Source organism: Lactuca serriola, chromosome 6 (assembly GCF_051521515.1).
Source record: "Lactuca serriola cultivar US96UC23 chromosome 6, Lser_US96UC23_V15, whole genome shotgun sequence".
Lineage (NCBI taxonomy): Eukaryota > Viridiplantae > Streptophyta > Magnoliopsida > Asterales > Asteraceae > Lactuca > Lactuca serriola.
This window is the reverse complement of record NC_136413.1, coordinates 64,301,181-64,317,600: the sequence shown is the minus strand read 5'-3', so window position 1 is coordinate 64,317,600 and position 16,420 is coordinate 64,301,181.

Sequence of the window (16,420 nt, the reverse complement as noted above, 5' to 3'; positions counted from 1 at the left end):
AAAAAGTTTCCAACTTGTACCACTGGTCTAAAATCACAAGCTTTCCGTAGATTTGGCCCCTGAACAATTTGAAATGACTCTTTTACCCTTTTCATTTGTTTTTTCAATTTTCTTTATTAGTTTCAGTATTTAAATATTTAGAAAAAAAATAAAAATAAAATCCCACCCCTCTCAACCGATGACCCCCCCTCTCTCTCTATCTCTATCATATTTACTTCTTCACTTGCAAAACCTAAATACACAAAAACAAAACAAAAACATAGGTCATCTTCATCATCAGGTTTTCCTAATTTAAAACACATACATAGGGATGAACACACACATGTTTGGATTCTGAAACCTAACAAGGTGCGACTTTGAAGGGGTGCGGATATATTATGCCAATTGATTTCTATATCTAAATTTTTTTCTTCAACCTTGCTTCTAATTCATGAAAGGATTCAGATGTCAGGAGGTCAACTTCTGATTCACGAAGGGATTTTGAAACCTAACGAGATGCAACTGTGAGGGATTTCTATTTGAAGGTGAAAGGTGGAACCATGGTGGCGTTCATCGGAGACTCGGAGGGAGTGGTTATGGGGTATTGACGGTCAGGAACCTGCTTTGTTTGTTGGAACTATTGGAGAAAACATATGATTCTGAAAACCTACTTCTTTAATTTCGGAGATTGAAGAAGCTGCTAAAGAAACAATTGATAACAATAACTAAGGCAATAGTGAAGAAATCAAAGGTTTTGTTACTGGATGATGCAACCAGTGCATTGGATTTGGAATCGGGCAAGCATGTTCAAGAAGCGCTTAGGAAGATCACCAAATGGACCACCACAGGAAGATCACATGTTTGTGTTTGTGTGTTTGATGATGAACAAGTTGGACGAATCTTGAAGACAAAGATGGGTTAGGTTAGAAAGAGAGAGAGAAAAAAAATGTAGGGCACAGTGGGGGTGGGGTATGGGTCTTTAGTTTTTAATTTTTAATCAATAAAGTAATAAAATAAATAGTAAAAAATACAAAAAACAAATGAAAAGGGTAAAAGAGTCTTTTCAAATTGTTCAGGGCCAAATCCACGGAAAATTTGTGATTTTGGACCAGTGGTCCAAGTTGGAAACTTTTTGGACTCCATCCACATTTTTTTTGCTAACCACAGGACCAAATTTGCAGTTTAGTCTTGAAAAAAATTAAAAGTTTAGTGACTAAATGAACACAATTTTTAAAATTAGGTGATTAAATGCGACCAAACAAAAAGTTAAGTGAATAAATGAGCATGAAGCCAAAAGTTTGATGACCTTTTAAAACTTAAAAATAGTTAAGTGACCAAATGAGCACAAAACCAAAAGTTAAACGACAAAAAATGACCTAAACCCTTTTTAAAAATCTAGGAACCAAATTGCCAACATAAAAAACTTTTGTGGCCAAAGTATTATATGAAAAAAAAAAAGACTTTTGGCCAAAATATGAATAAAAAAACTTTTATATCTAAATTATGAAAACAAAACACTATATTCTTCATATTCATAAGGGATTTTATTGTTTTATGGACAAAATTGCAAAAATTGTCTCTGTGTTTGTCAAAATTATGTGGTTTTGGTCCAAAAGCATTTGGTGGTACATCCATGGTCCAATCTTAGATCTTTCTAGTGATTTTAGTCTTTACACGCTTAGAATTACTTTTATGCTCTTCTTGTTATATTATTTCTTCATTTTTTTAAACTTTCAACAAAAAAGAAAATTAATAAATAACCACCCCCCTTTCATCACTAGCTCCAAAATTGCTTTGGGAGAACCCAAAATCAGCGACTCCACGCTTTATCCATCTCCCTTTCCGACTACCACGCTCGATATTCATCTCCGACTTTAGACTTCTTCCCCTTCTTTGGATACCTGCAAACCCAAATGGCATTGGACACATGCAAACCCAAATCTCATATTTCCCTTTCTTTCGTCGATAAATCCATCTCCAACACACAACTACAACTGCCCCTCAATCCTACTGGAACCCTCATTCTTCCTTCGATTCTCTTTATCCTAATGCATGGAGGTGTTGGAAATGACAATGTAACGCCCATAGATCCGGGCAAGTCAATTTAGAGACAATAAGCGTCAAAAATGACTTTTTGATAGAAGAGTGTTTAGAATAAATAATCTTAACCAAGTTGTAGTATATGTTACAAGGTTACCGTACATATAAAGAATGCTGAAATCCGAGTAATAACGAAGAACTTATATCCTGTCGAAGTTTCGCGACAGAACTGACACTACACAACGCGATGTAAATAGTGAATTTACGATAGAGCGACATTTAGCCTTAGTGATCTAAACGAAAATTTTAGAATACGTTAAACAGAGAGCGTGCATAAAAAGAACGTCTAAATCTGACTTCGTATAAGGAAGTTATGATTTTTCTAAGTTTCGACTTAGCGGTATACAACCCAAATCTCGAAATTGAGATCGAGTGATATTTGGTCGAAACAATCTAAAAGATAATCGAAGATATCGTCGTTAGTAGTTCATCGGTAAAAAGATAGACGAAAACGGACGTCGGATGAAGGAGTTATGAAATTCTAACAAAGTTTTCCTGTCCCGGCCTACTAAAAATAATATAATAAAAATAAAGTCAAAATTAGCCGACAGAGTCTAAACGAAAGTTGTAGAGCATTGTCTCACCTACACGTGGATATAAAGAACGTAAAAAAATGGAGCTCGTATGAGGAATATATGATTTTCTGAAGTTTTTAAATAATTAAAATATATAAATTTTATTATATATTCGGATAATATCAGAAACCGCGACTCACCCATCTGATCCGAAGGGTACGCCCCGCGTAACCTTTGAGTATGTCCAACGTACTTTGTCCTTGTGTGGCCCGAGAGAGAGCCGTGTAGCACCACCAGAAGCTCGCCACGTAGCAGTCTTATCCGAACTACGCATTGTAAGTCTTGGTACGCCCAGCGTACGCATGAAAGAGGCATTACGCCTCGCGTACTTGCGAGTTACGCCCAACGTAACGCGAGGGTTCAATACTATAAATAGAACTCGACCCCCAGCCGAATTTGGCTGCTCATTTCTTTCTCTCTTACCTTTTTTACCTCGTTTTACGTGCAAGCTTTACCCCGAAGCCCCGGTATTAATCCCGAGACCCGAAGCAAGTCCTGAAGCCCCGAAGATCCTGAGAAGTAAAGTTTTCAAGCCGAAACTCTGCCCACAAGAAACCCGGTTTTGGAGAAAACATCCCGGTTTTATCGAAAAAGATTATTTTAATAGACGAGGTGCTGTCCGATCATCGTCTTATCGAATGAGTGTGTAGTTACTTTCTTCTAACACATAAATACGAAGTATTTCCATAAAATACGTGCTATGTGTTTATATGTTATGTGTTATTTGAAATGAGTATGGTTTGAATGTTTTATACATGTTTTATGTTGTATATTGTGATATCTCCATTTTCACGGCTACAAAAGACCGATTTTGTTTATGCTTTATAAAAATCAGAGTACTTCTTTTGATAAAAAAATGTTGTGGAATTTGTTCCCAGTAAAACTTGATAAATACATTATCAAAGCATTTCCGAAGAAATGTATTTTTTATTCATTTAAAAACATTTGGGATGTCATTGTCAATACAGAAACATAAGCATAAACATAACTTACATTCATTTACACTAGTGATCTACATCTCTTTAATCTCTCACTGTAATGTAACTTCATATCGACACCTGTGATACAAATAAGCTTGAGTGGGTTAGGTTGGGAAACCTGGTGAGTACATAGGGTTTTCAACCAACAATAATTTAATTATTATGTTTAAACATCAAACAATCAACTCAATTACCCATCCCCGTTATCTTTCTTACTCTTAAGGATCTACCCTAAGAATCATCTATCTTGCATTCGTTCATTTCGAAGCCCATTGCTTCCAGGGTTTATATGATAGGCACTAAGTCCATAGCTGCCAATGCTTGTTCGTAAAGCACTAATTCCATAGCTGCTAAAGTTCATTCATCGGGTACTAAATCCATAGCTACTAGTGTTTAGCTAATAGGTACTAAATCCATTGCTACCAACGTTTATTTAATAGGTACTAAGTCCATAACTACGAACGTTTATCTAGCAGGTACTAAGTCCATAGGTACCAATGTTTATTCGATAGGCACTAAGTCCATAGATGCCGATGTTATTTGTTAGGCACTAAGTCTATAGCTGCCACTGTTCACTCATATCATCTTTCATCTCTCATCATTCATCTACCCAAGTTTTACCCAACATATTCGTAGATATAAAATACATATACAGTTTAAATTATTTAAAAGATGTATAAAATCATTCATTCAGCACAGAAAGCAAGTATTCAAATAATATGCACACATAGCACGTAATTTATATAAAATACTTTGTATCTATGTGTAAGATGAAAGTAACTATGCAGTCACTTGATAAGGTGGTGAGTCGGTACTTGGACAACACTTCGTTTACTTTAAAATAATTTCCTTCAATGAAACCTAGTATTATTACCACTAGATTTTAGTCTAACATTTACCGTGACTAATTATTAGTCTTATTATTATTATTATTATTATTATTATTATTATTATTATTATTATTATTATTTTTATATAAGCTTTTAAACAATATTTTCCAACCACTATGTACACACAGGGGCCAAACATAAAACACCGGAGGGCAGGACCATTTTGGCATATAACACTTCTGAAATCCAACAACCCTATGCGGTCCTTTAAACTAGATTCCCCGTACCACGAGTAGTTAAAAAGATAGTATAACAACACTTATATAAGTCATAATAATAGCTCAAATATTTATTACAAGTTCATAATAACAATAATAATTTTAAATATAAGCTATATTAAAATAGGATAAACATAACTTACTTACAAAGGGGTTTTAGCTAGGAGTCGGGCTCTGCAGGGGCAGAACTTCGTCGCTGAATCTTTCTAAGAAAGATTCGTGCAACGTTTCAACGCTCACCTTACTATACTAAAATTACAAAAAGAGAAGTCGAATCACGAGGGACCGAAATGCTCGGGGGATAAGAAGAGAAAGATTCTTGAATCAAGAGAATGGTGCAAGAAATATGAGAGCCCAAGCCTCTTATTTATAGTAATTGAATTTACAAAAACTACCCTCTATAATACATAATGACCTTATAGTTATATAAACGACTAAACACCCTTCATAATACTATTTTAAATAGATTTAACGATATTTGTACTAAACTAATGTCGAAAGTACTCAACACTAGTCCTATAATAACCGCATCGTCGATACCTTTCTGATGATATATACATTTGTGTGTATATATATATATATATATATATGTGTGTGTGTGTGTGTGTGTGTGTGTGTGTGTACATATATATGATTTATACTTTATTTTAATACGTAAATATGCTATTATAATTTGTAACTCGTTCATACGAACTCCATTTTTGACATTCTTTATATCCACGCGTTGGTATTTATGAGTACTAAAACTTTCATTTAGACGTCGTCAGCTAATTCTCATTTTATCTCAGATTTACAAAACTGTATTGAATTTATCGCGCTCGAAGAGTAAGGACCAAGTTTCGTCCATATCTTTAACATGTGTGCTCTAATATCGACATTATTTATATCCACGCATAGGTAAAAACAAGATCTAAAACTTTTATTTAGACTCCGTCGGCTAATTCTCGACCGATCTTACATTTAATAGTAGGAGGAGATTATATTGTTAAATGTCCGCATAAAATTCATAACTTTTACATACGGACTCCGTTTTCGTCTGTCTTTTTACCGTTGAGTTCCTATTAATGAGATATTCAACTCTCATTTAGGTCGCGTAGGCCAAAAACCGCTCGAACTAAAATTCGAGTTTTGGGCTGTGCACTGCTATGCCAAATCTTAGAAAATTCATAACTTCCTTATACGAAGTCAGATTTGGGCGTTTTTTTTATGTTCTCGGTTTAGCGTACACTAAATTTTTTGTTTAGATCACTAAGGCTAAAAAGTCTTATACCATAAATTCACTATTTACGTCTCCCGGTGCCGTGCCAGTTTTGCCGTAAAACTCCGACGGGCCATAACTTCTTCGTTATAACTCGGATTTTGGCGTTCCTTATATGTACGGAACCCTTGTAACATATACTACAAATTGGTTAAGATTAATCCTTCTAAATAATCTTCCATCAAAACCTCATTTTTGATGCTCATCATCTCTAAATTGACTAGCCCGGATCTGCGGGCGTTACATATATATATATATATATATATATATATATATATATATATATATATGTATTATCTACTTGTATGTTGGGTAGAACATGGGTATATATTGATGTGTGACGAAATAAAAATAAAGAGAGGTCTCGATGTGATTGTGATCTAGTCATTCAACAGAATATGAATGACGAACACAGACTCTTTCTAGACTGTCCTATGGAATACTGGCAGGCTCATAACCTGTAAGTGTTGGTGAACTTGGGTGTTCATTTGCTGTATTCTATCCCCCTCATGGTTGCCGTAGGACGTTCATTGTTGAGGAAACCCCTTTGCAGTATTGTCTGTCCCGATGAAAATCGTAGATTAGGTCCCTTGTGATAGTTGTTGTTTTAGGGACGTAAAGTGAGGATAACGGGAATGCGTAATCGGGTTATTGTTGGTTGGTGAAATTAAATATAATTATTTATTGTGGGTTGAAAACCCTATATGCTCACCAGGCTCCCAAGCCTGACCCACTCAGTTTCTTTGTATTACAGGTAGTGGCGTGAGAGCATAAGTTGGAGAACTTGTGAAGATGTTTTTGTTTATAGACCTGTAGTTGTATAAAACTGTGTAAGGTCTAGGTTTTATTGTTTATGCTTTTGTGTCTGTATCGGAACATGACATCCCGAGTTTTGATATATAATGAAAATACATTTCTTTAAGAAATGCTTTGATAAACTTAATTTATTTTATCATGTATTGTTTTGGGGACAAATTCCACAACTCTTTTAAATAAATGGATTTACTCTGAAACTATTTTAAAATCATTAATGAAACCGGTCTTTTCTTGCCGTGATTTTGGGGATGTCACAGACAACAACTCTGGCGACCTCCATTTATCAACATCAATTGCCACCAGAAATCCCTAATCTACCCCTAATCCTTCGTAAGTAAATCCCCACAATACCTAGTGACTTTCAATAAAACCTACTTGAAATGCATTCTTTGTTTGCTTTTCTTTTTGTAGTATAATATAATCATATGTCGGGAGACCAACTATTGATGCATTGTATACCAATCAAGGAGAAGAGGGTGGAGAAAAGCTACGTGAGGGAGGGGTATTTCATAAATCTGATCCGGGTTTTCATCAAGAAAACACTTGTTTCACCGGTGATGTCGATCGGAGAACTCGATTTGATCAGTTTGCACCAAATTCACCGATGCACCTCTTCTCTAAAACGATTTCTGAAAAACATCCAAGCCATCATCTATGAAAAACGATTTATGTGTGTGTTCATCTCAGTAAACCTATCGTCTCTTCTCCATTAAATTTGAAATTGATGTGTGTGTTTGTTTATCCTTGTACATGTAACACCGTAAATTTTCAAACAAAATTTTCATTTTAAAAATCACATAATTCTCAAAACATAGTTCAAAAATCTCCAAAATAACAATTTATCAAAAACACATGTTCACAAAATTGTTTTAACACAATCCATGATTCTCAAAACATAACTCCGCCTTGTGTGTACAATCAAGCCATCGCCTTCCCGTGATCCTAAGAAGTATCTGGAACACATAACACATAACATGGTAAGCACGAAGCTTAGTGATTTCCCTAAAATACCTCACACATCTCATTAGCCTCTCATGGCTATACTCGAATAAGAACCCCCGGTCAATGTGTCTCAGTGGAACCCTCCGGTCCCACAACTCGGGTGGACCCTCCGGTCCTAACTTAATAAGATCAGAATAATACACAACATAAATCACAAAGACATAATGCAGGATATCACAATACTCAATATAAGTACATAAGACCCTCCATTCACACAAGGATTACCACTCTAGGTAAGTATAGTGAGAAGACTCACCTCGTAATCAAGCAAATAAATCCCGTACACGAATCACCGATCTAGCCTTCGCCTAACACATATGATAATTATCTCTAATTAACACTCCATTCACAACTCTGAATAAACCAAGGCTACTCTCTCTCTCTCTCTCTCTCTAACTCTTGGAATGGGTAAAAGATCATTCTACCCCTCCATGGTCTCCATACTCCATGTCTTGACCAAACCCTAAAGTCAACTGAAGTCAACACTCGAGTCAACAGTCCATGTTGACCCGAATCGTCGAGTGCATTTATGTGGCTCGTCGAGTCCCCTTGTTCCTTCATAACGTCATGAGAACCTAACCTAACTCGTTGATTTGTCTCATCAACTCGCCGAGTTACTCATGTCCAGACTCATCGGGGAAACCCTGGCCTACTCGTCGAGTTGGCTCATCAACTCGGTGAGTCCCTTAAGTCTCCTTTCTCATTCATACGTTTTAAGGCAGATTCATAACCCCAAACTCTAGATCTAGCCTCCCAAGGCTAATATACCACGTAAAGCTGCAAGCTTTACATCCATGCATGGCATTTAGGGCTTGGAATGCCAAAACAACTTCCATTTAGGGTCTTAATCATGAAAGCTCTTCTATTAGCTGGATAAATCTGGGACCTTACAAGGTTCAGATCTGAAGTCTCAATCTCTTGGTAAGCTCAACACACTCAAAGCCTCAAGGAAAGATGGAATAAGCCCTAAAACTCCATAAAATGAGATCCAATCAAACTAATGAGCAAGGTGGAGACTTTTTACCTTCAATAGAAGCTCTAGATGAAATAACACCAGATCCAACAGTCTCTTCTCGTTCCTTGCTTTGATACTCTACTCATCTCTTCAAAAAGTGCACTAAAATGCCCAAAGATTAGCTCTCTCTCTCTCTCTCTCAGCTCAATATAGGCGATTAGGGTTGCATACAGGGGAGTAAGGTGGGTGGTGAGGCGGAAATAAGGGCTTAAGGTCCTTTAAATAGGACCTAACCCCGGAGAATTAGAGTTTCCTTTCACATCGCCAACTCGTCGAGTTGGTCTCTGCGACTCGTCGAGTTGGTCATAAAACCCACGTGGTCAATTCGCGTCTACTCGACGAGTTGGGGCATCCAACTCGTCGAGTTACTTAAACTAATCATAAATAAATATTTAAATATTATACTTCGGAGTTAGGATGTTTCAGTACACCCTTTGTGTTTGTATGTGTGTTCATCCATATAAAAAGAAGTACACAGTGTATGTATGTTCATCTATGTAATGGGTTTTCAAACCTACAAAAAAACCTAAATGAATCAGGTGTATTTGGTGGAAGAAATGTAGGTGGGTTGGTTGTTTTAGATGGAGTCATGTGTTCTTTAACATCAATCTCATCACACGAAGAATTCAAGTAGTTTGGTGTTGAACATGTCGATAAGTTCAATTTCTCCAAGAAGGAATGAAGATTGTTGTTGGAAAATGAAAAACCCCTAACTCTCCAAAACCTCATTAGAGAGAGAGAGAGAGATGAGAATAAGGTGGGGGTGGGTTTGATTTTTTTTAATTCTAAGAATAAGAAAAAATAAAAAAGTTAAATGATAATTATTAAAATTATATATTAGTCATTCCTTAGAGCGAACGGTATGGGTCTCGACGAGGAGCGACGAGACTGACGTGGCGGTCCGTGACGCCGTCGTAACGAGGGGAACACTGTCCCCCCAAGTCGTTGCATCTCGTCGTCCGGATCTCGTTGCCATGGAAACGAATTGCGATGCACAAAATTTAGCCGTTGCCATATGATACCGTTTGATAACGGTCACTTTAAAAAAAAAACTTACTTTTTTACTGTTATATATATATATATATATATATATATATATATATATATATATATATATATATATATATATATATATACTTTATTTCAATTTTTGTATACCTTTCTCTCATTCTATCTATATCTTATACACATTTTTTATTAAAATTTCAAAAAATTGAGCAAAACCCAAATACCCCCCCTCCATCATCAAACCCAAACACAAACTCGCCTCTCGGATTTGCGGGGTATGAAAATTATTTTAACCTTTTGTCGTCTCAAGGTTCACCACAAATACCATACCAAGATGCCGTTTTCAATCCCGCTTCACCGCCACTGCAATTTCCCAACTCACCTTACGTTCAACGAAATCAATTTGGTCAAAACCCAAATTTACAACAAAATCTTTTCTCTACTTTTGGTTCTATGCAACAAACAACCAATCAACCGTCGCCTACAACACAACCATCAGTTCAAGTGGAAGCGGGAAGTAGTAAGAAAGGGAAAGGGAAAGGAAAATCAAAAGGGAAATCAATAGCGGTGGAATCTGAAAATGAAGACGTTCCACAATGGTGGACACCGGTGGAGGAATACGCTTTGACGGCGGCTTGGTGTGCTACTTCAAAAAACGAACTTCGCGGAAATGGAATGAAAAAAAGGAGCTTATTGGGGGGCGGTGCTCGACAAGTTTCACGCTATTTTAAAGAAAAATCTGTATCGCAACAACGACATGTTGAGCAGCAAATGGGGTATGATAACTAAGCGGTGCAGCAAATTCAACGGTATTTACAACCGGCTTGAGGCGCAACAACAAAGCGGAACCAACGACTTCGATTTGTTCAAATCGGCTAAGGAACAATATCGGGTCGAAATGGGTCATGTTTTCGACTTTGAAAAATCATGGGAATTGTTGCGAGCGGATCCAAAGTGGAATAAAATGCCTACATCGTCGGAGGTTCAATCCAAAAGGTCTCGCAATTCTAGCTCGGTCGACGTGTCGAACGCACGGACTAACATCGACCTAAACGCCGATGACGATGAGATCCCGGATGATATCCAAGAGACATCCCCACCACGACGACCGCCAGGACGCGACAAAGTGAGGCGTGCTGCAAGGCATGCGGAGGAGGTGGAGACGAGAGCAAAAGATGCGGCGGAAATGAGAGCCAAATTCGACGAGCACAATTTATTAATAAAAGAAAAAAATGAGTTGAAACGTCGTTATTTGGAATTCCTGGAAAGGCAAGCACGGGAGAAGCAGGAACAAAAAGAGAGGGAACTAATGACACATCAGTTGTCAATTTTTCGGACAAGTGAGGAAAGTTTAGCGCCTGCTGATCTAGCGATGCTACAAACGATGAAAGAACAAATTAGGAAACAATATTTGGGTTAATTAGGATTGGTGTGGTTTTAGTAGTAATTTGAATGGTATTTTAGTTATTAATTTAAGTTTAAAATTATGTTTTTTTAATTGTAATCGGAATTTTAGATTTTAAATATTATGTCTTTTTTTTTTGTTTTTAAAATTATATGTTTTACAAAAAATATATTAGTTATTAAAGAAACACAAAAAGAAAAAAAATGAAAGCATAAAAAAAAGTAAAAAAAAAAACGAAATAGTAAAAAAAAAATAGAAAAAAAATATTTATTTTCAAAAAGTTGGTATTGCATCTTGTTGTATCTTGTTGCCTATTTCTCCACTTGGTGTCATAACACCATTAGCTTAGATGACATGTGAGGTGTCACAACTTGGTGTTGCACCTTGTTGTCCACACTCAATGCTCTTAGCATCTATAATATTAATTAATGTATTTTGATGATTAGTGTATTTTTCATTATTTCATAGGTTGATAGAATCAAGACACATCCCTTTTCCTTTTTTCACTAAACGAAATCCATATAACTTGGGTCATGAATGGTCCTGTTGTACTGCAGGCCTCAGAGCCTAATCCAATACGACAAGCGCGACCCGTATTTGTCGGACCTACAATCGTCGGCCATATCTGAGGACGTTGAACAAGTCTGCAAATTCGCCGGCATTGAACGTATTATGCTGCAGCGCCTTCCCCTACTATGTTCTATCTCCAATCAAAAACCCTATCAAACCCTATCTTCTCCGTTCTCTAACCTTTAATTCACATTTTACTATTTTCGATTGGCTAATTACAATCTCCAGTTACGTCAGATTCAAGCTATAATCCAACAAAGAAGAAGACGACTCAGCCGACTGAAACATAATTTGGACTCGGTAGACGACTCTCTCAACAAGATTCAGAACCAGTTGTCATTGATCGTGTTAAATGCTTCAATTGACAAAAATGACGCCGTCTACGGATAGAAGCCAGGGGCTAAGGGATTAAATTGGCGAAAGCGAAAGGATCGCGGAGGTGAATGATGGAGTATTCCGCGAGCTCCAGTGGATTTTGGTCGACTGCATATTCATGAAACACGAGGTTAGTTTTCGAAGCATGCTTATATTCTTCTCAATCTTGTGACACTATATTCAAGCTTATATAAGTGAACTTCTTCCTATATTGAGCTAGATACAAGAATTTCTGGTCGTTTAAGCTTTTGAGTGTGTGAATGAATTTTGTGATCCAGATGAATGCACTACAATGGGAAGCAAGTTGAAGTTGCGTTTTGTTAATTCAATATCTATTAAAAAATATAATTAATTAATTATTTAAAATATAATTAAATACGAAAAGGTTTTCTAGCCTGATGGTATGAGATGATGTTTCTTTTTTTGAGATCGAGGGTTAAAATCCGTTTGTGGACATAGTTGAATTATGTGTTAGTGTATGAATTAATTATATATTTATATTTGCATCTTCAAAAAATAAAAATAAATAAATAAAATAAATTCAAAATTTATCAACAAACATTTTTTCATAATTAAACTAAAATAGTCAAAATTACATAATAATAAATTAAAAGCACGTCTTGACTATGAAAAAAGATTTGCGAAGATCGTTTGCCCTTCCACTAGAAGCTTGAACTTTCAGTTTCGTTTTCTATTAAAATGAATGGTTTTTTCCTTATGGTACATGAACTTTCAGCTTCATCTTCTTTTAAAGCAGGTGGTTTTTTCTTTGTTGTACGTGAACTTTCAACTTTGCTTTTTCTTAATATGTCGATTGTTCGTTGCATTACTTTTCTGATAAATGCTGCTTCAATTAACAACCTTGCATCCCGATGAAGTAGAAGAAGATGAAGATGACATAGTGAAGTTGGAAAAAAATAAAGATGAAAATAATGACTACTATGGTGAAAAATATATGTATCCAAATGAAAGTTTTTTTTGACACATATCAATCTCTTATGAGTTTTGACATTCATTTTGTAGTATTTTTGAAATAAATATTATCAACTTGTCAATTTTTGGTTTGTTTCAATATTTAAAATTAAAATCATATATATATATATATATATATATATATATATATATATATATATAAAGTATTAAAATATTAAATATTAAATATCTTATACATATATGATATTAAATTATAATAAATACATTTTTTTCTTTCTTATTTTAAAGTTATATATTAAAATTTATTTTCTGTTTACATGTTTATTTTTTTTTTTAAAATCAACTTGTATAATATAATATAGTAAATGCAACTGCTAGAAAGTTAGGAAAGGCCCAATTGGAATGGATTTGATGTTGTGGTGTACCCACGGTACCCCTACCGCACCATGCGGTGTTCGCACACCCTTGGCAATCAAATAAGACAATGCCCGACCCGTATTTGTCGGACCTAGGTTCGTCGGCTATACCGGAGGACGCTGAACTCGTCTGTAAGTTCGACGGCGGCACTGATGGTCTGATGCGGCGGCGCCTTCGGCCTTCCCCTACTATGCTCTTCTATCTCCACTCGAAAACCCTAACTTCTCCGTTCTCTAACCTTTAATTCGCCTTTTACTATTTTCAATTGGTAAATTATAATCTCTAGTTACTGCAGATTCAAGCTATCATTCAACAAAGAAGAAGACGACTCAGCCAGCTGAAACATAATTCGGATTCGGTAGACGACTCACTGGATGCGATTCAGAACCAGATGTCATCGGTCGCGTTAAACGCTTCAATTGGCGCGAGTAGCTTGCCGAGGGCGGCAGGATCGCGGAGGTGAATGATGGAGTGTTGCTGGAACTGGCTTTTGGTTAACTGCACGAATATGAGGTTAGTTTTCGAAGCATGCATATATTCTTCTTAATCTTGTTGTGATAACAACACTAGGCTATCAATGTTTGAGAAATAACAGTCACAATTGTGACACCAGGTTATCCTGTTCACATATATCATGTTTAAACATCGATTCTTCTCTAAATGTACTGATTTTTGGTGGGAGCTAAGAGGCAGAACAATCTAATTCATATGGCCATACCAGTTTTTGAGCTTATAGGAGTGAACTTCTTACTATAATGAGCTAGATTCTGCAACTGACAGGAGTTGCAGGTTTTGTTGTATTGTCCAGAGATGTGGTACTCTTCTAGATTTGTAGTGCTATACATGACTTTCTGATTGTTTAAGCTTTGAGTGTGTTAATGAATTCTGTGATCCAAGATGAATGCACTACAATGGGATTGAATTAGCAAGTTGAAGTTGATGTTTTATTATTTCAGCTCATGGATGAACATTGAATAGCAATATAGCTTGTATTGGGTGGAAGAAACACTGTTGATATAAGTCATATGAATATAATCATATATCATGTCTTTTGAGTTTTGAGCAATCTACTCAAGAAGTGCTTCAACCTATGTTTTCTTTTGCCCTTAAAGGATGATGGAGATACTGTTTCAAAACTGTCTTTAAATCTCTTTTTTTACCCTCTTTATATATAATAGAAGTTCTTGAAGTATCTGTCTTTATGAATTCTTCATAATAGTTGCTGATTGTAATTCAAAAAATTTGTTTACAAGATAACTAGAGGTCAATCAACATATCCTAGTGTCAATGGGATTCCATTCAAAACATGTAAACTAACTTTTGATGATCATTAACCATTTCTAGGTTGGAATGGTGGAAGTAGCTGACTACATTGTTGGATTTATTGATGGCCTTGTTGCAGCATCTACCCACAATCTTATTTATTGGTAAGGATCTTCTAGCTTCCACTTATAAAAAATTGATAACACTTTGGATACTACTTCATTAGAGATAAACCATGGGATATAAAATAAGAAACAACATCAATAAAAATGTGGAAATCCCAAAGTAAACAAAACTAACTCGTGTGGGAGTTACAATCTCAAGCCACAAAATCTACTACATTGAAGAAAATCTCAAACTTTAACCAAAAAGAAAAAGAACACCAATATACTATAGATAATGTTCTTATATGAACAAATATCATCAAATATCAACATGAACTCTTCATCAAACAATGTTTACTACACCATGCATAAGTTTCCATTGAATACATTATTTCAAATGAAGCCCTAATTCACTGTGCTCTTTAAACTATTTTCTTGAAAATTAATTCAAGTAACTTGATAAGTCACCAAAAAAGGATGATAGGGGGTCAATAGTCATAAGACTCTATAGTTAGGATACAAATGTTTAATAGTTAACTATACACATTATTCATATCTTAACTACCACTCAATTTATAAACTTATGGATATGACACAAATATCTAAAATGCTATTATAAGGATTTTTTTTGGGTAATATGTAGCTATTTGGCAACCTAAATGGAGTCTGAATGACATGATATAAGTTCTAAGATCTCTATTTTAATACAATAGGTGTTTCTTGGGTTAAAACATATTTTGCAGAATTGACTTTCTATACTAGGTGCAACTTACCAACTTTATTTTTTCATTAAAGGGTAAACAACTATGAACTATGAAATGGTCCCCAACTTTCATTTTTACAATTTTGGCCCTAGGTTTAAATTTTGTTAATAATTTGATCCAAATGTTTTTTGTACAAATTCGTCCCATACATTGATATTTTTTTACAACTTTTGACGACTTAAATTTTTTTTTTTCTTACAATTCTTTACAACTTTTTTTTATATTTCTATTTTCTACTTTTTTTTTTTCACGTTTAACTACTTATTTAGGCACTAATAGAAACACTTCTTTTTTTCAAACTTCGCAAAAAGTAGTAATAAGAATCAAATGTGCCATTACATTTATTTGTTAAAAATGTCCATTAGGCTCAAAAATTAGCGTCTGAAAAGTTATAACGTTTTCTAAGCTGGTTAACGTACTTTGATAGTACTCGTTAACGTGATCTCAACGTTATAAGTTTCGTAAAAATCTGACTCCAAAGAAAAGAGTTATGAATTTTATAAAAATAGAAACCAACTGCATAATTAAAATTAATTACGTCAAAACGGTAGTTAGAGATTGGTTGAGTTTTGACCTAAAGTAACAAAGAAACATTATGTAAAATCCTCTTACACTAATCTCTAAAACTTCAACATCAAGAGCATCTTTGTAAATAACTCCAATTCCATGGTTTGAAATTTGAAAATGATCAAACTTAATGAAAAAGAGCAATCAAACAGTAAATCAAACACCTTTATATTAAATTGTA